This window comes from Cavia porcellus, unplaced genomic scaffold (genome assembly GCF_034190915.1).
Source record: "Cavia porcellus strain 051 isolate PalLab524CR breed Dunkin Hartley unplaced genomic scaffold, mCavPor4.1 scaffold_10, whole genome shotgun sequence".
NCBI lineage: Eukaryota > Metazoa > Chordata > Mammalia > Rodentia > Caviidae > Cavia > Cavia porcellus.
In genome coordinates, this window is record NW_026947493.1 from 79,024,968 (window position 1) to 79,048,007 (window position 23,040).

Sequence of the window (23,040 nt, forward strand, 5' to 3'; positions counted from 1 at the left end):
TACAGAGAGTGATCACTAATGCGGGCAAACAAGTGTAACATACTCTTCACTTGGGTGATTCTAAATGGTTTATTTCGACGTGAGAGAAATGGCTGCACGAATGTTTTATGAGGTATATAATGTGGAGAGCCTGAGACATAACACAATTATTAAAATATTTGACCTTATTGATGTGACATTTATACATTTGAGAGAAACTTTGCAAAAATTGTTTATTTTGATTTTTGGAGGCAGAATCCACTACTTTTTCCTTTAGTTTGCTATACAATAGGCTACTGTAATACAATCACTAAAAAGGTCTGTGTTTTAATAGCCTGAAAAAACCATTTATACCAAGCCATGATAACACAAGCAATATCAATGTTCTATAAGTGTTTTTCACATAAGTAAGGTCCTTAACATTAACCAAAATCAGTATTTCGATATATTTTCAGTTCAGAGTTTCAGTGATTAGACGTGCCTCTCTTTTTAGAAAAAAATGCAATTTTTAACTTGGCAATATTAGTGCAATTTTCCATTAGAACTATAATTAAAATACATTTTGGCCCTAGCCATAAACATTGGTTTTCTTTTTTCCTGCTTTCTAAGTTGATTTAGATTTTTCCCTAGCAACCAACGCACAGGCTTCTCTTTGAATGTTTATTACCTGTTGAAATCTTCTTGGCTCACAGAAGTACAGGACAAGAAAACAGTGCAATAAACTTACAGCTGAACTGCCTGATACTTAATCAATAAGCAAAGGATTTTTATCCTTTCAGAATTCACTGCCCTATAAATATTTCTTTTTTTTATTTTCTAGGAAAAATGCAAAGACCACTTCCCACAAAATAAAACACTCCAAGTCTTTACATCCCACTGCAGGACATAAGAAACATGCTCTTATGTATCATTTTATCAAGTTATCAGCCTGCATACTTTAATATGGTTGCTGCTCAGTTTCTAGTACAATGAACAGGCTTCTGGATTTAAACTCATATTCTTACTTGCAGAGTTTTGCAGAGGAAGATATTAAAAGTACTTATTACATTGGTTCCCTCAGTGATAATGAACACTACTTTCCTGGAGAGCCAATCTCATTTCTTAGAGACACAAAATGCATTTAAAGTTGATGAATCAGGTGAGGGAACATTCGCCACTACAGTCTGGTCTGGTCACAACTGGAACCCGCAGTGGCTGCAGCATAGGACCAGGACTCTAGGAGGGGTGAAGCAGGGCAGGTGCTACCGCTTCATTCCTAAAAGGCAGCAGTGGTGCTGGAGCCTGGAGAACCAACAGGGCCACTTGGAGCTTTTAGGAACGGAAGTCAGGCAGCAGGAGCTCCAGAGTTCTGAGTGGGCTGAATAATAATTCTTAGGAGTGTCACTTTCAATAAAAATCAGAAGAAACAAAACACTGGTGCTATCTCAGGACTCTAACACTGGTGCTAATCCTTCCTCTGAAGAGCTCCAACAGTGAGTGTTCTCTCCCAAGTCAGCAGAATTCGAATAAATTGGCGGCTTCCTCAGGTGGTGGTTTTGCAAGTCTACCCTCACTTGGTGTAAGTTCTGGTGTGTTTATTTATAAACATCTTATTACTTTAAATTATCGCCTCATGTGAGGAAAGTCCAGGGTCTTTGAAGTGTTTGTAATTTTGAGGGGAGGTAGGGTAAATATACATGAAGCAATTAAGAGAATGATGCAAGAAAGCAGACTTATCTTGATCCTAAGATTTTTGATTCTTATGTTTCTGAATGCTGTAATAAATGAGAAATGGGAAACACACGCTCCCAGATTCAGCTGAAGGAGGTTTGGTGAGGAGATTGTGAGACTTGGGATAAACAATTAATGATTCTCCATCAACATACCTTTCAGTACATTTGGGGGGTTTACTTGTGGCAAAAAACACACCCCAAACTGGATGACCAGCCAAAAAATCTTTTGACTCATGCAATTGAAAATCTGAGAAAAACAGGGACTTTATCGTACTGGGATATACAGAGTGTCCCGAGATCAGTTTCTCCCTCTCTGGAATATTCTTCCAGTTTGGAGGATCCATTCCATCTCCAACAGAACCTTGGGGAGCAGGATGCTTGTAACATCTAGTACCATCTACAGTACTGAACAAGAGGGGTGTGTTCTGAGTCACTTTCCTGAACCTGTTAGGGACTTTTTGGGCCAAACCTGGGCCTGGATTGACTTGGAACTATAGCAGTTTCTCAGATTTTAAAGTATACGAGGAAGTCTCTAATGATCTTATCAAAATGAGAATTTTTATGTAGTAGGTCAGGGGTAAGATCTGAGGGTCAGGGTTTCTAATCAGTTTCCAGTTTGTGTAATTTTGAGGCAGGATTTCAGCCCAGAATCTAGGGCAAAATCAGTTTAACTTAAACAGAGAAATAAAAAAGTAAAGATTGGACCGTGGATTTAGCTTAGTAAGTGCCTGCCGGGCAAGCATGTGATCGTGAGTTTGATCCCTGGAACCAAAAACAGAAGGAAAAGAAAAAAAAGTAAAGATTATATGAATTAAAAACCATTATCTGAAGTAGAACATCAAAAAACTAAAATATATATATATATATATATATATATATATATACACATAGATATGTATTCACAAAGGTGCATACATGTTTTCCATCCCAAAGAGGATTCTCTTAAAAGGTTGAAAACATGATACTGCTGTCTATCAATCCGAGTAGCCCATCCAAGCCAGCCCTTCCATATGGTGCTTTTTATTTTTCAGTGTGCATAATCCTTGAAAGAGTCCACCTTATCCACTTCTCCTGTAACTGTTTTGACCAAATCCATCCTGCCATTTTCTCTTTCCTGGGGTGAGGTAATGGATAATGGTCATTATCCCCCTCAAGAGTCTGTTGAGAAGAACTTGGCAAAATCCCACTAGCACAGAAAAGCAGGGACACCCCCAGGACAGGTGCCATGGTCAGCTCTTGAGAGCCAATCAGTGCCATTTCCTTAGTTATCAATGAACGCACAGGATCCCTTTGGAAGGTTCACAATGGAAGCCCTGTGGTCAGCCCACACGAGAACTCTCCTAAAGGGTTATCTGCACTTGAAATACTGAGAGCTTTTCAGTGGTCACAAAGATGACAAAGAGAACATAAAAAAAATTTTTTTTTCTGAATGAGTGTATTTACTATTCTCTGTTAAATATCAAAAAGTGTTTCATGGGCCAAAAACTGTTCCCACTGGAACATGTGTTACAAAAATAATTGACAAAATATCCTTGTCTTTCAGACTGAATATTTACAGAGAAAAAAAGGAAGGTTTGATTTCTTTCACATGAGGTATCAAAATAAGACAGGAGGAAAACACATACCTTTTCCAGTACTATGTCTAGCCCAAGCTGGTATTTATACTGCACACTTTAGATTAGTTCCAGCAATTTCAACTTTTGGATCTCTCCGTATCCTTAAGGAGCTGGTACACTCTCTTGTTTGACCTCTGCAGCTCTGACCCATCCGTCTAGTTTGTCTGTGTTACAGATCAGAGTCCAAGAAAGCATAAGACTACTTTCTCTGTGCTTTCCAAGGCAAAGAAAAGCTGTAAGTTCTGTTTTCCTCTATGAACTAAAAGCATCTTTTAATTTGGCAAGTGGATTTTGCAAGGGCTCTGTGCATTTATTAAGGCTAACATAGTAAGATATGGTATATTTTTCTATATCTAAATGAGAGAAAGCCAATGTCATGTAAAAAAAAAGTATGAAAGTCAAATAAACAGACTGAAAACAGTACAAGGTTCCCCTACTCCCCAGAGAATGTCACTCTGGTACTACAGTAGCCTCTGTGCACAGGACTGTTTTAAGCATCAAGACTATGCACATCCAGTGTGATACTGATCTGCAGTCCATTCACTCATTTTAATACCCCTCTCTTAATTATTTGCTCCGTGACCAGTGCAATGCCGGACACCGTAAGTGTTAAAGCCAGCCAGATGTGCTATAAACAATCAAGCCACTCAGTAATTATCAACAAGTCCTATAAGCAAAGACCAGAGAGACATTCTTACGAAGCCGGGCATTTACTAGTTTTTACTACAGTTAAAAACAGAAGCGAAAACAAAGAGCCAATGGCCAATTATCTGAAAGACACCCCTGTGTGATACAAACCAAACGGCATTGCTCAGCTACGCCAGTTAAGCAGTAGGTGTCCAGTAACTTATTTTCCTCTTCCTCCTCTTCATACTTATTTATATATGGTGGGAAGGGAACAGTGAATCTCAACAACTCACCACCTCTAAGGTCTCTTCTAGCTCTAATGTTCCCCCAGAATAGTTCTACTTTTTTCTAGATCGTCTAGCGTAATCTCATCGACTTTAGCCTTGCGTGATCTCCCCTACCCCGTTCTAGCCTCCTTTCTTTTTCCATCCCTCTGTGCCTCCTTGACTCAGTGTTTTTTAGCATTTTGAAACAATCCAAATTCCAGTCGCGAGTCACTGGGAATTCTGAAGAAAACTGTGCATAAGCTCACAATACAGCAGTGGTTCTGAGATTCTCTGCATTTGCAGATACTGAAACCCGATCCAAACGTGTGACCCAGTGGCTGATCCGCCTGCATCCTACCTGTGACGGGATGGGGGGTGACCTAATGATCATGATCATTTCACTCTTTCAACAGATACATTTGATGCACGTCGGTCCTTCTTCCTGGGTTGTCTTTTGTTAAGACAGATAACCAAGTGACTTCTGTTACACATGCAAAGAGTGTTAGATCTGCTCCTTTTGCTAAGTTTCACAGCCAACAAAGCCCCAGAGCTGCAGCTGGAGAGGAAGAGTACGCTGTTGGCTTCAACCCTGCATTTCCTATAAAGTAGGAAAGGGGCTGCTCACCTGTTCTGTCCCTGGGACCCAGGAGAGGGGTGATGGCTTCTGCAGAACTACTGTGACGTTGTGGTTCTCATTTCCTCGAATGACAGAGTGGGACGTGCAGGACCCTGGGGGCTGAGGGACTTGGAATCTATCATGGTCTTTCCTATCTAAGACTGTTTGACTGCACGAAGGCACGGTTAATTTGTTCTTTCACTTCCTCACTGACAAGGAAAGGAGGCGTGATGTCTAGACCACCCTCCACACGGTGATGCTAACAGGACAACACAAATTAGAATGCATGAAATAGTCTCGGGAGTAAAACTCACATTACAAAGTCAAGAGATTACAAAGAGGATGAAATGATCAGGAACCAAACTAGTTAACACGGCAGAGGGGAATCCAGCACCGCCAGGATGGAGTCATTAGCTTTTCAATCGGCCTAGGAGTTTTTTTCTGCACTCTGGGAGAGATCCAGTTAACTATGTCATGGTCTTCAGGTTTTCTCCCAAGGTTGTTTTGAAAGTATATCCTGGGTAAATCTGAACTTTAATAGTGACCAAGTTGCACGGAAAAAAGAGCGCCATTTTCCCTGATTAGCTACGGGGGTACATTCTGTGCCCTGTTTATGTTATTATTAGCGGGGTTTTTTTTTTTTCCTTTTCTTTGCAGCTCACAAGCAAACGTTTAAACACTTCTCCGCAGCCGCTGTAAAACTAGACGCCTGGCCCCAGCCGTGCATCCCTTCTGCGAAATGTCCACAAAGGCAGTGTTATGACATTGCAGGAACATCACCCTGGCTTCCTTTAGACCTAGAGAGCTGGGGACAGCGGAGGAGCGAAGCCACGCGGGTCTGCCCTGGCGTACACAGCATCCCGCTCTGATTAGAGCCCCGTGGAGCACTGGCACGCAGGGGAACAGCTGTTTTCTGTCTTTTCATTCCCTGCTCCTATTAATGTTATTTCAATTGTGTTATGGGCTGCACTTTAGATCTCAAAAGAAACATTTAGTTTTATTTGAATGTTTAAATGATTAATGACGCTGCAGTACAGTTGTCTTCCCATAATTGCCAGGCCAAGCTGCAATTTACTTTAAAATCCAGACCTCTGTATACGATGGAGGCTTGGGCATTGGCAAGGACACTGAGAAGTTCTTTCTTTTTTTTGTTTGCAAATGCATACATTCTCTGCTTCCTCACTGGGGCAGTTGTTGACACTTTTGACACACATCCAATCAGGAGTTTCATACTGTGGCAGGCTCGGGGTACGGGCACACCGTTCCGTGGGGCAGGGGTAGGTGTGCCTGAGAAGCCAAAGAGGCACAAGGCAGGGGGGCTGCCTACCGTGGAAAGACTGGCTGGCCGGGGCGAGGCTCCCAGCCTGCAAAAGGAGCGGCTGCACTTCAGGGCAAAGCAGCACACAGCTGTGCAGCCAGGGGAAGGAAGTAGTTATGTACGCCTATCATGTAATCAGGAAAAGGTGCCTGCGAGTTGTAACGGGACCATGTGAAGCTCGCTCACATTCTTGTATTTTACACAGCCAAACTCCTCCTCTCCCAGGGAGAGAGGGAACGGCAGCCTCCATAAAGTACACGACTCCTAAAAATATAGATGTTTACATTTTTATAATGGAAAAAGACATGGTACTTTGCGTTCCAAGGTTTCAGCAGTAAGTCTTCTAATAAGCTCGTACTGCTCGCCTTTTTGGGGGGTGGTGGTGGGGATACATTAAAGAAAGCTGCCGAGACATTCCCGTGTTTAGGGTAAGGCACACGAAGGAACGGGCGAGGCGGATAGAAACTGAGATTACCAACTCGCAGGGCCTGCGCGTGAGATAGCATTGTCAGTCTCTTGTGTTTTTCTTTTTAAATCTTCTGGCTAAAATGTTTTCTGACTTGTCTTGGCCAATTTTGGGCCACACTGAATGTTAAATAAACTATTATTTAATCAAATACAGACATATTAGTCTCACTCCTGCTGACAACTTCAATTAGAATATTTTTGCTTTGTTAAAAAAAAATTAAAAAAAAAAACCCTCCTGATCTTTAAACTGTGAAGGCCTCTGAACAACATCTGGGAACAATTTTTGATATATCCAACCATCAAACTTCTATCTCCATGAAGTGGTTTATCCAAGATTTGTTTTAATTAGGCCGCCTTTCTAGCTTCACATGGCTTTCAAAAGGCAGACTCGCTCAGATGTTTTAAGCTGTAAAATTACCGAAAGATTCAGAGCTGTAATCAGTGCTTCACCAAGGTAGACTGTGTCTGTTTATTAGCTAGATAGTGAGGTTAATTCGGTTACCACTTAAACAGGGACAATAAATTTATCTCTAATTTTAGCACATGGGTTTTTAACTTTATAAATGCTCAGAGCTGCCTTCTAAGACCTTAGGGTTCTAGCTGCTACTCATACTAATAGATGTGGCCTTTCTACGGGAGCCCATATCCAAAAAAAGTATATTTTTGGACTTGGCCAACCTCAGTTCCATATTGAAAGTTTGCCTTTTCTGTTAATTTCTAGTGAAAAAGCCAATCACTGGGCAGACAAGATGGGACAGGGCAGCATATATTTGAACAGTGACTATATAAATGAATCTACTTGTAAATTCCTTTTAATAGAGTGTTCCCATCCATCAGCCTAGCATTCCATAAGACGCTGCTCATGGGGAAACTGCACTTAACTCGGTGTCCCTGCGTGAATATAGGTCCCTCTAAGTAAAGCTCTGGGAGCCTAAAAGTCCCCATCCATTTATTCCTATCACAGGTACAGATTAAAGGCAAAAAGTAATGTGGAAACTTAAACTATTTATTTTATGAGGTAACTATTTTAAAATCCACAGGGAAAATAATGAAAAATGGCCTCATTATCCTGTTTTTGGGTGAGCCAGGCTTTATTCTACCATGACAGGACTCCCAACAAAGTGAGTGTGTGTATGCATGCATGTGTGTGTGTGCGTGCACGCGTGTGTGTGCGTGCATGCGTGTGTTTGAGGTGGACGGTGGCCCATGGCTTTTTCTCCACAAGTTTTTGATGTTATTTCCCTTTGAAGCACGAACCCGAGTTCATAGCTCTTTGTAATTATAAACCTTCGCACACACAGAGGTTCACAGCGCTTAAGCAAGAACACGTATGACAATTAATATTTCAACTGTCTACACGATGCAGTGCATGTGGATATTTGGAAACACATGGAGGACTAACTTCAAATATCATATTCAGATCCACTGGTGTTACCTAAACAATCAAATCCTATGAATAGATGGCACGGCGCCAGTGGCAACAAACATTTTTATCTATTGATTTTTTTCAGGAGGAAAAAGATACATCTACCTATTTTTGCTATAGAAATGTAAGAGTACACTAAGTACAAATCTTCACCAAAAATCTGACATCAGAAAGTTTTTTAGTTTTGTCTACCGTATTAAGTAGAGGACACCACTAATACATATGCAGTGTGGATAAGAAGCTTTTTCTCACTGTAAATTAGAATTACCTTCCTGGTTAATGTAGAGTTCCGTTAGGTGACATTAGGTGTGAGCGGGTGTGTTTGTTTGGTGGCATAAGGGCTATAGAAGATAGTACAAAAAAAACCCCTAAATTAGTTGTCAACATTTGACTAGTAGGTGATCTCTGCACACCTGCATACTATGTTTTATGTTCAGTGTGCTATCTAGCATTAATAGTACATTGTATCCAACAGCAAGATTGCTCCCCTTAGAACTTGCCAATTCCAGATCTCTTGGCCTTGACATTTTAGCCTGCGTGGCTTCTGTGGACACTGAATTTTGTCGTGATAACTTTTGAATGCTTTGATGCTACTCATGCTAGGGCTTTTCTGGTTGTAATGCCTTGCTGATCTGGAGGTCCTAGAGCCCACTTGCCTGGGTTCAAATCCTTCTCCCAAACTAGCTCTGTAACCTTGGCCAAGCTCCTGATACTGTCATCAACACAATGTCTCCACCTGAAAATGTAGATAAAATGACAGCACCTAGGTGACAGGCTGGAGAGGAGACAGAGGAGCGTTTGCTGGCTGGCACTAAGTACTCAATAAATCTGAGTTACCACAGTTCCAGCTTCACCCTTTCTCAGACTGAGGCTCAGCGTGACTCAGCCCTCCCGTGACTGGGTGACACGAACACAGCGATGGTGATCTGGGAGGCATTTCCACGTCTGCCATATCTAGAAAGAAGCGTTTACAATCGGATGCTTTGTATTCCTAAATATAGCTTTATGATGGCTTTGACAGGAATTTAAAGTACTGAGCTGCCACCTCCCCAAGCAGTTAAAGCTCCCGATCACTTACAGGATGATTTGGGCGAGTGCTCTTACATCTTCCCAGTTTGGCCCAGTTTGTCATGACCATGACCATCCCACTCCCACTCCTTTGTTCCACCCACTTGGGGACAAAAGCCACTGAAAAAGATAATAAAGTTATAGTCTCTCACCGAGAAATGGACCTCTTAGCACCAGTCCAGGACCCAGCATGCTACGTGCAATAGGGCAGGGACTCGGGACATCGTTATAGGGTGAGAATAGGAAAACCAACTGATTTAATTCCTTCTTACGGATTTTTGAGGCTCATCCCAAATCATTTCTTCTCTCTCTCTCCTTCTACAACATCTGTCTGTCTTATAGCCCCTATTTCTTATTTTGGGGGGGAAGGAGTTCTATCTTCACAGCAGACCTTTTCTACGGTGTTTGTGACATGGACGATCTCCCACAAAATGACGTGCTCCCCTATAGCAGAGAGTACACATTTGCTTGTTTGCTTTTGTTGTTTTTGGGGGGCGGGGTTTGCTTATTTGCTTTTGTCATTTTTCAAAATGCTTTGCGAATCACTAGGGTTCAATCACTCAGCCGAGTGATGCTGTGCTATCTCAAAACTCAACAGCTGGCTACAGAACATCATCTTTTCCCCATCCATGGTTTCATGATTCAGTGCGAGTCCACTGATCTGAAATTGGCAACCACTCTGATGACTTCCTTCACCATCGCCACTCAGCAAGTCCTGCGACAGTTCCTAGATTCAAGGTTTTCTTTCCACTAGGGAGAGCTCCCTGCATATGTATCTTTGTGTAACAGCCATCCACAGTCCCTCCATTTCTAGCTTAAATTTCTAAAAAGAATTTTACCGGTACCACGTCCACGCCCATAGATTTTTATCTTTTTAGAGCCCAGAGGATAACTTCCACAATCTTTTGTCTCATGTTCACAAGGCACCTCATAACCTATCATATCCATAATCTTCCCTGAACCTTATGCATTTCATGTCCTGTTCTCGCCTCTCCTCTCCACAGCTGGAGGCCCATCTCTCCTTGTAGGCCAGCTCAAGAAAGAAACTGCAAAGCTTTGAACTCTAAACTTGGGCTCCCTCTGAAGAAGTGCTAGATAACTTACCTCAACCTACCATGCTGGCCACGCCTCTCTCATCAGCTTAGTAACACTTTATTCTCTTATTTTTCTTACTACTAACCCTTTTCAGTAACGTTCCCCAATCCTGTTTTCTGCAAGTCCTGCTGAACTACTATCCTACTTTTTATTTTTCATTTTTTAATTCTGGCTAGTTCTGAACTCCATGTAATTCAGTCTGGCCTCAAACGCAGTGAGTCTCCTGCCTCAGCCTCTCAATAGTTCCCTACTTGTGTCAGACACCATTAGTTCTGAGCCCATTTTAATTTCTTCTTGCGATCAAATTTCAAATGTAAATCTCAATGCCTAAGAGTTTTCAACATAAAATGCAACCTTGTACTAGCCATAATTTCATGCATAGATATATTATAAAAGGATGCATATATATGATTATTATATTTCTCATAAATCTTCTAATAAGGGGCTGGGCATTTAGCTCAATGGTGCAGTGCCTGCCTGGCAAGTGTGAGGTCCTGAGTTTGGTTCCTGGTACCCTCACCCCAGCAAAAAAAAGAAGCGCTTCTTTAAACAAATACAATTCTTTTCTGCAGAAATATCACTTTTCTTCTTTCTTACACTGCTCGCTCTTTAAATTCTGAGGCTGGATAAAAGCTCTGTGAAATGTACCATTTCGGCATGCAAAGGGTTTGTACCAGTCTGAGTTTGTCTTGACTTTGAAAACTGCTTATCATGTTCAGAATGTAGGGATGGGCTGTGCAGGAAAGTTTGGAACACTCTGATAACTGTTTTCAAGCTATATTCAAAGCCTCCGGTAGGTTAAAGGAATGCGCTGTGTATACATTACTTGTCTATGTTTATCACTTTGCTTTCGACATAAGAAAGTATTTTCATTATTATCAGACCAAAACATGGTTGTTTCTCCTTCACCTCACACTTTTCACCTGCACCACCTGCTTCCAATAGCCTGTGTCCACCTGCAGGATCTCGTAGAGCTGCAGAGAAGGGGTCTTGTTACAAAAACAACACAAATGTTGACCCAGCCTGGGGCGGACGGCTGCTTCGGTCGGGAGCAGGCATCGTGCACCCGTTTACTTTCCTGTTTGCTATTCCTCTGAAAGCCCTGGTCGCCCCCTCTTGGCCTGGCTTCTGATCACTCGAAATTCTCCGGCTTGATGGTTTCATCTTTCCCACTTCAGACCTACTGTGCATGCCGCTCTCCAGACCCACGCTGCTCCGCAATCCATGCATTTTTGAACTGCAGAATTTATGGAAGGTAAGCACAAGCCCAGAAGAGCTATGAAGATTACAGACTCTCATTCTGACAGCACAGATACAGCTGGCCGCAGGCATGTGCCAATCTTGGTGAATTTTATCTGTTCAACCTTCTCCTAATCCAGTTTGTGAAGTCACAACTCAAGAGTTCCTTTCTGCTCTATTCTGTTGTCTGTCTGTGCCACAAGTTTCATCTCCCCGCCTGCTTGCCTTGGTCTGGTATTTTGATACCATGTATGGCAAATTTCTTAATCTACAAAATGTTTCTCTAAGTGTGATCCACACACCACCCTCATCAGACCCACCCAGGAGTATGTGTTTAAAAACGTAGTTTCATTTCACCGTATTCAATCCCTAATGGATTGGAATCACTAGATTTGATTTCTAGGAATCTGTATTTTTCACCATAGTTCCCTACAGCGAGGCTCAGGTACACTAAGGTTTGAACGTCACTTCTAATCTTGTAGTTTCAGTTGGACTACGACAGTCTGGACTCTGTGACAAGTTCTTTGCCAGGTACACTGACCACACCTCACTCCATTCCTGCTCCCAAGAATTTTATCCTGTAATGAAAACATGAGCGGAAATAGTTCTCAGCCTTGCTACCAAATGTATTTGAAACTAATGAAATTTCCTATGAAAAAAACACCACTTAGCAATTTAGACAGATTTTCTGCCTCTGTGTTGGTTTTAGTTTAGTTGGCTTTTTTCATTACTCTACAAAAGGAAAAAAAGAACCAAGTGACCGCTTTATGCCTTTTAGAAGCCCACAGCCTAATACACTGTTGAATACAAGACACAAAATGAAAATTGTCACATACTCAAGAAAGCAATAAAACATTGTATCTAAGTGTAAATGTGAGCACAAATAGTTCAGTTGTTAACACACCTGGGGGTCCTGCTGGAATATACTTACATAGCTCCACCTTTATTTTAATATTAAATAGTTCTAGATTTCCTTTTAAGGGACAAAATTATAGTTGTCCGTGGAAATAGTTTGATGTTCTTAAAAGTCCTCAAACATACATCATATATTTGATGTAAATATAGCATACATACATCACGTATCATATATACATCAGAAACAGTGCATCTTTAAAAAGAATTCAAATGTCAAAAAAATGCATTTTCATTATTAACTTTTCTGACTATGCAGAAAAAAACAAATTTATGCTCACTGTCCCCAAGGATGAACTTACTGTATAGAGATCTGAGACCATTCGTTTGCTTTCATAATTGCTGTCAACGGTAAAATGCACCAAATTTTTGCAAACAGAAACGAAAATGTCTCAACTTTCTAAATCACATAAAAGAGAATACATTTTATGCTTGCTTTGCAGGCCTCTGATGTCTTTCCCTTTCAAGTATGCTATATTACAGGCTTGCCATGATGAGTAACATTAAAGGACCACGCAAAACACTTAGCCAAGATACGCAGACTCATTACAACAAAGCGCAATTAATTTTCATTTATGTAAACTGAGCAGCAACAATACTAGTAAGAACCACCTGAACCACAGCCGCCTAGGAAGAGTCCACACAGAAAGCTGGTTCCCAGGGTTTCCTTCGTCTATTTTATTCTTTCCTACCAACCACATGGCTCATATGGCTTCAGACATTCTCATTATTCTCATGATGCCTGAGAAATGACAAAATTAGAGACGAGGAATCTGATAAAGATACAGCATGGCACAAAAGCTGGATGGGTAATTGCCTCCCAGAATGCACTCCAGGCCCATCTCTCCTAATTAGCCTCATTACCATACTTTAAGACAGACCAGCAGTCACTCAGGACCTGTTCTTTTCCTTCAGCGCGAGTGCTGACAGCTAAATGGACAACATCTGGGCCGGACCCTCTTTCCAGCCATCCCTCCCGCTCTAGGCCTTTTGCAGAGCATGCGGGCCTGAAAGTCCCCTCAACACCAAGCTGAGTGAGGTGTCCGTAAATCAGAGTTGCAGGGCTGCCCTTCAATTGCTTCTCTCACTAACTACCCCAGCGCATCCTCAAGACTTGAGGTCATGCATTACAAGCGCTCCTGTAGCAATTATGCTGAAGAACTGTAAAAGTACAGTCAGCACATTACTTCTACCAGACAATTTCTGTACCTCTTCGCCATTAAACAACTGCAGTATAATGAAACCCTTAACACTTGATCACGTCACGTTATTAATGTGCTCATTCATTAATCTGAGGTCTCCTGAAATTCCTTCTTGGAGGACGAACATAAGGATTTTTATCAATTACCCTTTCAAGTTAAATTTTATATACTAACTTAAACACCTACCATGTAATCCCTGCTTACAGCAAAACTGTTGATGCAGACTCACTGGCTGTGCAAAAAACTTCATGCAACATACAAAACAAAGACAGCATCTGGAGTCTGGGCTGAGGTTCTTTTATTTCTGGAAGCCTCACAATACATCTTCTTTCTGATTGTTTTTTAAAAATAAACTGGACACAATATAAGAGACACATTCAACTTATACTGGAAAGGGAGTTATTTGATTATATTAGTCATAAATATGATATGACTAATTTTCCTCATTTCTAAACATGACAAAAATGCTTCAGTTACTTTCTTTTAAACGACTTAGCTATTAACTGCCTCTCTAGGTCCTTTCTGGGCCCATTTGCTTATACAATCACAGGAATCCTTCTTTTTCCTGATCGCTATTCCAGCCCTCTAAAAAAAGGATTTTTGCTAGATTTGTATTTTGCTTTTTGTACTGCAAAAACCTATGATGCAATCCTACTGGCAACCAAATCAGGGAAATGGATTTTCTTTACTTTGCAGTTTGGGGAAACTAACAGTCCATTCAGCGTGACTGCAAAATACCCTGAAGGCCAATATTTACTGAGCATGGCACACACACAGGAGCCTTGTTAAAAATCCACAACAAATCTCTCATTGCAAGCAAATCCGAAGGCTTCGCAGCTTCTGCCACTGTCTGAGTTCTGTTGATTCTGACAGTAGAAAGCTGCTTTCTTACTAATCCAGTAGCCAGCTAGCGGTCTGCTGGCCCCACACCAAGATTTCATGATTTCTCCTTTGGATTCTTCGCCACATATTCCTGTTGTAACAATATACCAGAGAGGAAGAAGCACAATATGAAGCTGAGGTTTTCTTATCAGCCCGTTTAAACACCAACTAGCTGTTTAACTTGATCAGTGCATTAAAGGCATACATACATAATTAATGCTGGATTCCCATCAGAGCTTAAAGAAAAATACTCATGGGCAGCAGCATTCCCAAATCGCAGGAAATGCTTTGAGCTTCACACATAACACTTTAAAATGCATGCTGTTTTTTTTTTTTTGGGAGATGCCAAAGCCATACGTGATTTAAAGAACACACACACACACACACACACACACACACACACACGCTTACTCACCCATTCATCCTTATTTAGAAAAGTAAAAAAAACAAAAACAAAAACAAAAAAAAACCGAGGGCATTCCTTGCAAGGAAAAAAAAAAAAAAAAAAAAAAAAAGCGAGAGTAAGGAGGCCTGTGATGTAACCAGACGCAGGCATGTCCCAGAAGCTCTGCAATGGAGCATTCCGAGCAGTACAATTCCAAAGTTTCCCCGTGCACATCTGATCAAAAGTGTAAGCGAAACAGATCACCTGAAATCTATTTCTTGCACCCACCTATGCAGCCTAGGACACAACTATCCTGATCACGTGAAGCCAGCGAGAGAATTCTAAGCCCAAGGAGACTAGCTGAAGAGTATTCCGGGTCCCTCTGTTCCGCGGGAATGGATCTGCATGGCAGCACGGGCCTTGCCTACCATCTTCAGGGCTTTGAACATGCTTTTCATTCTTTACGCTATTTAGCTTTCAAATGCCTTACATTCCATCTCCAAAAATTAGATAATACAATTAAGCACCAATGATTTTACAAGGATCATTTAAACAAAATCACTCACTAATGGTCTCTTTTAATAGGAAAAAAAAAAAAAAAAAACAAAAACTTTTAACCCCAAACTGGAAGGAACAGCGCAAATTTTTGTTTTATTTTTCTTTTTCTACCTCCCCTTTTTACAAAAGTTCAAAATCTCATGGCTGGGGAAGATCGGCTGTCAGGGGTTTCTCTCTTCTCCAGAGTTATGAACTGCAATTCATGAGGCACCCGTGCACTTCTGAACACCCAGTGCACATGAAAACACAGAGCAGTGAAAAGCACCGTGTGTGCACACACGTGTGGCTCATTCTTGCCTTCGCCTCAATAAAAACAAATTAACAGCAGAGCCTTGGGACAGCTTTTTAGTGTTCACACCTTACAAAAATTTCATAGATCCATAACACATCCTTTTGGGAATGTAACAGTTATATAAGTTGGAGAGCACCATGAAAACCCACAAAACAACAAAGAGAGCAATCAGCATTCTGGTGGCACCTTGCAGGTGCCAAGTTTCCTCTCCCCCCACAAGTGTAAAAAAGTGGGGTTTTGGGGAACAATCGAGGACTCCAAGCATTAAGCAAATTCCTCCCCTGGCATGTTCTTTTTTGCAACTTTACTATTATTTAAAATAAGGGCATGATGGAATGGAATGATGCAAAGACGTTAAAATATGCAAACTGGGTGGGGGCTGTAGCTCAGGGGTGGAGCACATCACACGCCTATCAGCTGAGGGAGCCCCAGGGTTAGGGCACAGCACTGCAAAAAATGTATCTGCATACAGATGCTAGCTGATGTACATGTAGTGTTGTACTGCAGAAAATAATGCTATAGAAATAAATGTCAAGTGTCCAGGAGGCTGGTAAAGAAAAAGGTGATCTGCTCACTTTTGCATGTGTATCAGCATGTTCTCTCTCTCTCTCTCTCTCTCTCTCTCTCTCTCTCCCCCCCCCGCTCTCTGGTGCAGAGGATCAAACTCTTTTTTTTTTTTTTGGTGCTGAGCATCGAACTCACAACCCGATGCTTGCCGGGCAGGCACCTGTGCCACGGAGCTCCATCCCCCAGCCCACCCACGGCATGTAGTCTTGTTCATGCTTCCTTCCGTATTCATTCACCACTAATTCTTCTCTTTTCCTTAGTACAGTCTATGGACCAGACACCACGCCACTTACATCCGTTCACATTTTACAGGACTAAGACAGATACAGGGAACACAGGAGGAGGCCAAGCTCATGCACTGATAACCATGCTTCAAACCAGAATGGGACTGATGAACACATGAAAGAAACAGACAGCAGAAAAACGCAACCACTTTCGCCAATGAACGCTAGATCACTGAAGGGAAGTCCCTCAAGAGTGACTGCTTCCTGATTGATGTAATCCTAACCACAGCCCCGTGGTCCAAAAATTGCCAATCAATCACGTATACATTACAGGAAAAATGGGGTTAGCATGTCTCCTCCGAGCTGGTGCATCAACGATGGTCTCTCCCACCCTGTGCAGAAAGCAAGCCACGCCAGCCGGTGGTGACCACCTGGTTTGTTTGCACCTCGCCATTTTGTTATGATGTATAGGCAATGGGCCTCGGGTGGCCTTCCCGAGCTGAACATCAGCCAAGAGAAAGAACGTGCTCCGAAGTGTTGAAAGAAAGGCCCACTCTCTGCCCAGGGAACTGCATCTAATACAGGAAATGAACACAAGTTTGCTGTAAGCTGTCCAGCTTCTGAACGAGCGGCTCCCCCTCCCCACCCTCCTCCAAACCCTAAACTGGGAGAGCCAATAGGAAAAGTTGGGGGCAAACGTGTTTCCCCCTTCTCCTCCCGTGTTCTCTCTCGAAGCGGTGTAAATCTAACTTGAATGGTAAGCGGCTTTATTTTAACAAGTGTGAGTTATCAGAGTTCGCATATCAAATTAAACCCAATGAATTCTGGACTTGTTTTAAATTTCAAGCCAGAGGCCCTAAACTCCCTACATTTCACTTGGCGGCTGGCCAGACTTAGTAATAAAGTGCTAAGCAGAAGACAGGAAATACTAGAGAAGTCGAACAATGTTATGACAATGTTTATAACTTTTACAGTCAGGCCTGGCTGCACATCTGCACAGCATCAGACGATGGTCAGAGCCGCAGAAAGGAAACCATTCCTTAGCTGGCAGCCTTTGCTCCAGCCAGATGTTATCATTTTGCTGGTATCTTCTCACCGAGCGATATGTATGTAAAATACAAATATCTGTGTATATATTTATACATACAACAATCTATCATCTGTCTGTATCACAGAAGGAACTGAGGTAGGAGGATCTCTTTTGGAAGAAATGCTATATCAAATTAACTCTGCCCCATAATTGATTTATGCCAACAGATCTAAGCCTGCTACAATGGTATCTCTCCCTTTGATGTGATTCAAACTTTGCCCCTTTTTTTTGGCATTGGGTGGCAGGGGGAGCTTGTTTGATGTCACAGACTGAAATCCAAAAGAATTTCCAAGTACCATAGCCTTGGGATTCTTGGGTAAAACTCAGATGCCTGCAAAATTAAACAGTCACATGACAAGTATTTATAGAAATGAGACGACATTGGTGAGATGTAACACAGGAATTTATCATTTGAGCTGAAAATGAGGAAACTAGCGTCTCATTTACCTAAATCTTTTCAAGAGCCCGACATATGGAATGTCCCATCACCATTCATAATGCTGTAGATACAGCAGTTTGGAAATAGATGTTTAACAAACACAGGTTAACATCAGACTGGAGGAAACCAACGAAGCTCAGGGGGTGTGTACAAAACAGAATGAGCGATGACATAGCTTCACCTGTCCACCACCAGTTCTTGAACCTAATGTTGTGTACGTCCCTATCAAGCTCATTGTTCACTGTCCACACAGACACAACTGAGCAAAGGTTTCCTCCACACCTCTGAGCCATATTTTACCAATAGAAACATCTACATTTTCATGCGAGTGCTTTAACATGGGCACAGGCACGCGTGAGTATGCAAGCGTAGGAATCCCAATACGCCTGTTTTACACCTGCTTCCAGACAAGCCATCATGTGTTTCAGATAAAGAGCAAAGCTTGTTCCAAGTGTGAAACACAGTGTTGGCGTGGCATCCTGGAAAGTCACATTGTGTTAACATCCACCAGTAAAGACATATTCAACTAAAGATGGCTTTCAAAACACCTGCACAGGGCGGCATGTCTACTGCAACATCCATTGTGAAATACTGTCCAAGTACTAAACCGCCAAGAGGTGATGGATGGGATTAATTTGACTAGGTAATACCAACATATGGCTGCTTACACAGGGATACTTGTTATTGTGATGTAAATATTTGGCTTTTCTCAAGTGGACACAGAAGTCTTTGGATGAGAGAAACCTTCATTTAGAAGGAATTTACCCTTAAGCGGTCCTCAGAAGTTAAACTGAAACAGGGTATCTAATCCAGTGATTTCCACCCATCTGTTCACTGCTATCAGTCTGTTGCTTTTAAAAAGTAAACAGATGCCTGTGCTCCATCTCCAGATTAGCTGCTCTACGAGAACATCCTCAGAACATTTGGGGTGGTGGGTCCCCTCACCTACCTTTTCACTGTGCCCCACAGCTCTGCAGCATGTGTGTGTACGCTGGTCAGTGATGTGTGACACAGCACATCCTGGGGGCCTGGGCAGTGTTCACCACGCTGGCTGCTCAATATTTGAATATCACCCTGGAAACAGCCATTTAAATTGGCTGGTCTAAGAAAATTCAAATCATTTTCTCATAATGCTTTAAATTATCCATTTCTATTACTACGTTTCCATGCTTTGGTTGTTTGTCTTTTAAGATTTTCAAGTTTTTGGCTTTTATATGAAGTAACCCATCATGTATGGAAGTTGTTTTGACGTATTTAATTCCACAAGAGAATCACTGCAGCCCTGACACTATTGCAATCACTTAGTGTGTCTTAGAGCCCATGACACTGAAGTTTCACTAACCCCCAGACAACCACGACACTACTGTCATTAACTTGATGAACTAAATTGTTGGTAGAAAGTTGGAAAGTTGCTTATTTAAATTTTGTCATTTTCATGACATCCGTAGAATTTTCCTGCAGTGCAAAATTCCTTCAGTGAAGAGTTCTATCTAGCACGATGCAAGGTCATTAAAAGATCCTCCTCTCCAAAACTGGTCACCACACATGAAAGGTAAATCTTTCAAAGTACAAACATTTCACCTTAAAGTGCCACATGCTTTATAAATGTACGCCTAGTAGCCCAGATTTTCATAATAACTGATTAATAGACTGCTGCTGTAGATTTAGTGAGGTCTCAGTAACCTTGGGCTTTCAGCTACTGTGTAGATTATTTTCCTTTTTAAGAACACTATTACTTGCTGCTCAAGTAGCTTTGTATTTAAAAGGTCTTGAAAATTCCTTTGCTACTTAAGTAATTTAAAGTATCTGCTACAGTCTTATGCGTTAACACAGGTATTGGTATGGGCAGTTATCATGACTCAGTTCCACCATTCTCTAACTTAATAGGGAATGTTGTCAGAAAAAGCAGAATGCATTTTACTGTGTAAAACCTTAAGGAGGGGTGTGCCTTAGTCCCTCATAAGTTGTCACCTCTGTAAGACACTTGTCTAGGGTACCCAGGAGGCTTCCACATAGTGAGGGGAACATCTCATTTCTAGCACTAGCTAGGTTCAGCGTGCACAGAAACAGTAATTTATGAATGCATGCCCATTTCTATCTTCATTATTGTTGGTTCTGAAACTTTTGACGCCAGCAAAACTATTTTATCAAATTTTGCATGGAGTCCAACATTTACAATTACATACAACTGAAAGTGAGAGAGGAAAGGGTCTGATAAAGGTTTCAGGGCTCTGCAGACTCTTGCAAGTGGGACAATTTTGGAGAGTCCAGGCTGAGTATCGACATACTGTTCACACACTTTACTAGGTGGTATGAACTCAGTTCCGCTTTGAAATAGACCAGGCTGGGATTTAGCTCAGTGCCATAAGCATCTGCCTGGCAAGCACAAGGTCATGAGTTCAATCCCCGATACCAAAAAAAAAAATAAAAATAAAAAAGAATTAATTGACCAATAAGATGTTAAACTTTTTGAGTTTGTTTTCTAAACACTGCACAAGTTCAGATGAGTGATAGTGAGGCACTGATTAAAAATCTAAGTATTTTAGTACTGCAGTGGATTTAATATCTTTACCATGCTAGTTATGCTAGCAAAGGTCACTCTTAAGATTTGCACATTGAGAAGTTGTGTAGAACATTTAACAGTTTATTAAGGAAGAAGTAAATAATGAAGTAATACATAAAAATTAGTAAGAAAATATATAGATTCTCAATTTTATCCCTCCTAGAAAATACAAAGGAACACACACAGGTGCACTTTTTTCTTTGATATAACAGAATGCTTATTACTTTAAATTGCCTAGGTCTAAATTTATTAAGAAAGTTGTTAAACAAATGACTATAAAATCAATTAGAAAGTAAACAGATATATGTATGACTTCTACTCAAATCAATATACGGAGCAAACCCATAGCACGATCAGCTAAGGAAAGAAGGAAACAAATTCGACAAAGTATTTTGCCTCCATCCTACTGAGAAAGAAAATGAACCACTCATTCTGAAAACACTATGTATTCACAGAAGTCCTCCAAACTGAGTCAGATGTAGGAACGGACATGGAATATGTGGGACAAAACTTTTTGCTTACATTCTAGTTACAGGGAAACGCACCACTGAAATGCTGTAGAGAAAAGCAAAGTCACAAAACACCACTTTTCTTAAAAACAGTCACGAAGATAGGAAATATGTTGGGCACCCAATAAGCACAGTTTTGACGTGCAAAGAGAAGAAGGGTTAACATAGACTTACTAGGTTAAAATATAGGTAACTCGGTCCAGCCACAGATGACTAGGTAAGTGAACTGTGGTATACGAACGCAAAATGATCATTAGCTTGAAAACAGAAAGGGAATTTTGACATACATCACAATAAGTGTACTTTGAGAATATTATGTTATGAGGCAGTCTCAAAAGGAAACTGTTTACAGTTCTTCTCCTAGGAGGCAGAGAGAGTAGCAAAGGCACAGGGACAGAGAAAACAAAGGCTACCAGAGAGTTCTTGCTTAGGCAACAGAGTTCCAGGTCAACAATGTAAAAACAGTTACCATGGAAATGCCAACTATCCTTGTACAACACATGGATCGGCCAGCACCACCAACCTGCACACTTCAAAACTTCGGTTAAGTCGCTAAGTGTTCTGTGTATACTATCATGATAAAAATAACACAATTTTAAAATAAAGTAGCCTGACTAAAGGTAAAAGCAGGGAGTAGTGTTTGTATTGCCCAGCAAGGGAAGAGTCGTGACAAGAAGCTGGGAGGAGAGCAGCTTGGCACATCTGGGGACAGGAAGGCGGGCACTGAAGGACGTGGAGGGGAGCTGGCACTGGCTCTTGAAGCGGGCAGAACAATTAAGAGACGGGTCTGCTCCGGAGGTCTCCTCTGCATGGGGAGGGGGTACCCACCTGCGTGAAGTGTGGAGTAGGAAACGGAGGAGGAGGACAAACTGCAGTCTCTTTAGACAGTGCCGGGGATCTGGTGATTAGGCAGCGACAAGGACGGTGACAGGACTGAAAGAAGGGGTTAAATGCATGCGAGACTTTTGCGCTCAGTGAAGTCAGATGATTCCAAAGCTCCTTGTCAACCCTGACGTCCAGCGGCTGCGTGCAGGAAATGGAAGGGAACAGTCAAGAGATGAGATTCCCTGGGGACCTGATTCGGTAGATAACAGAGTGAGTCAGAGGAGGCTGTGTTCTCACATTGTTTACAGCGCTCCCAAAATAGAAGCAATATTGAGTTGCTCCGAAAAAACTCCTTCATAAGTGGTGTATGTATGTTCACAGCTAGATCTCTCTTAAATGAATATTTAGTTTCATTTAAAGGAGGTGTCATGGAGTTAGCTTTCCTCAAACGCAGAAATATCCCGAATATTAACAATGTGAAGTGACCAGCTGAATTCAGTGGGCAAAGTGCAAGCCCAGGGGCCAGTGGCTGTGGGCCACTCCTCTGAGTCTTGTTGTCCAGAAATAGGGTTGGAAGCATCTCTCCCCGCCCTTCCCAAAAGGCTGTGACTCCAGGGAGTGACTCTGCCATATTTTACACTGTACACTTGCAGAAGGCCAGTCAGATGTGGCTGAGAACAGCACCAATGATTTCTTCACTCAGCATAAAGGCAGTAAGGGAAATGGAGGAAATACAAAACCTAACGCCAATATGGCAGCGTCCGTCTTCCACCAACCGCTGGGTCCCATTATTTCCACGGAGCATGTTCACTATGGGCTCTTTCACTGTTGTATTTCAGTAGGAATACAACACGATACATTGGTTATGATTAGCTTCCATTCCCTTAGATGCAAGTTAATACTGTGCAGAAGAGTTTGAAAATTTGTAATGTCTTAAAAAATTGTCCCGTGGATGATCAAAGACTCGTTTCATTTTTCCATGGTAACTATGTCAAAACTTCGGTATCAATTTTCTAAAAATCTTTCATTAGTTCATGATATTGAGGAGTCAAGGATTCTCAGAATTTCTTATAAGTGGTTTTACAGTTTCAACTATGAACTACATAAACTGGAAAGTCTACATGCTTCTTCAAAAATAGAAGAAAGAAATTCTCTTATTTTC

The 23,040-nt window shown here is 41.5% G+C and overlaps 1 protein-coding gene across 8 annotated transcripts in view; it reads right to left on the minus strand.

Moving 5' to 3' along the window:
• Positions 1 to 23,040, minus strand: part of Trps1 (transcriptional repressor GATA binding 1) — a 231,408-nt gene that overhangs the window by 24,246 nt on the left and 184,122 nt on the right. The window lies entirely within an intron of this gene.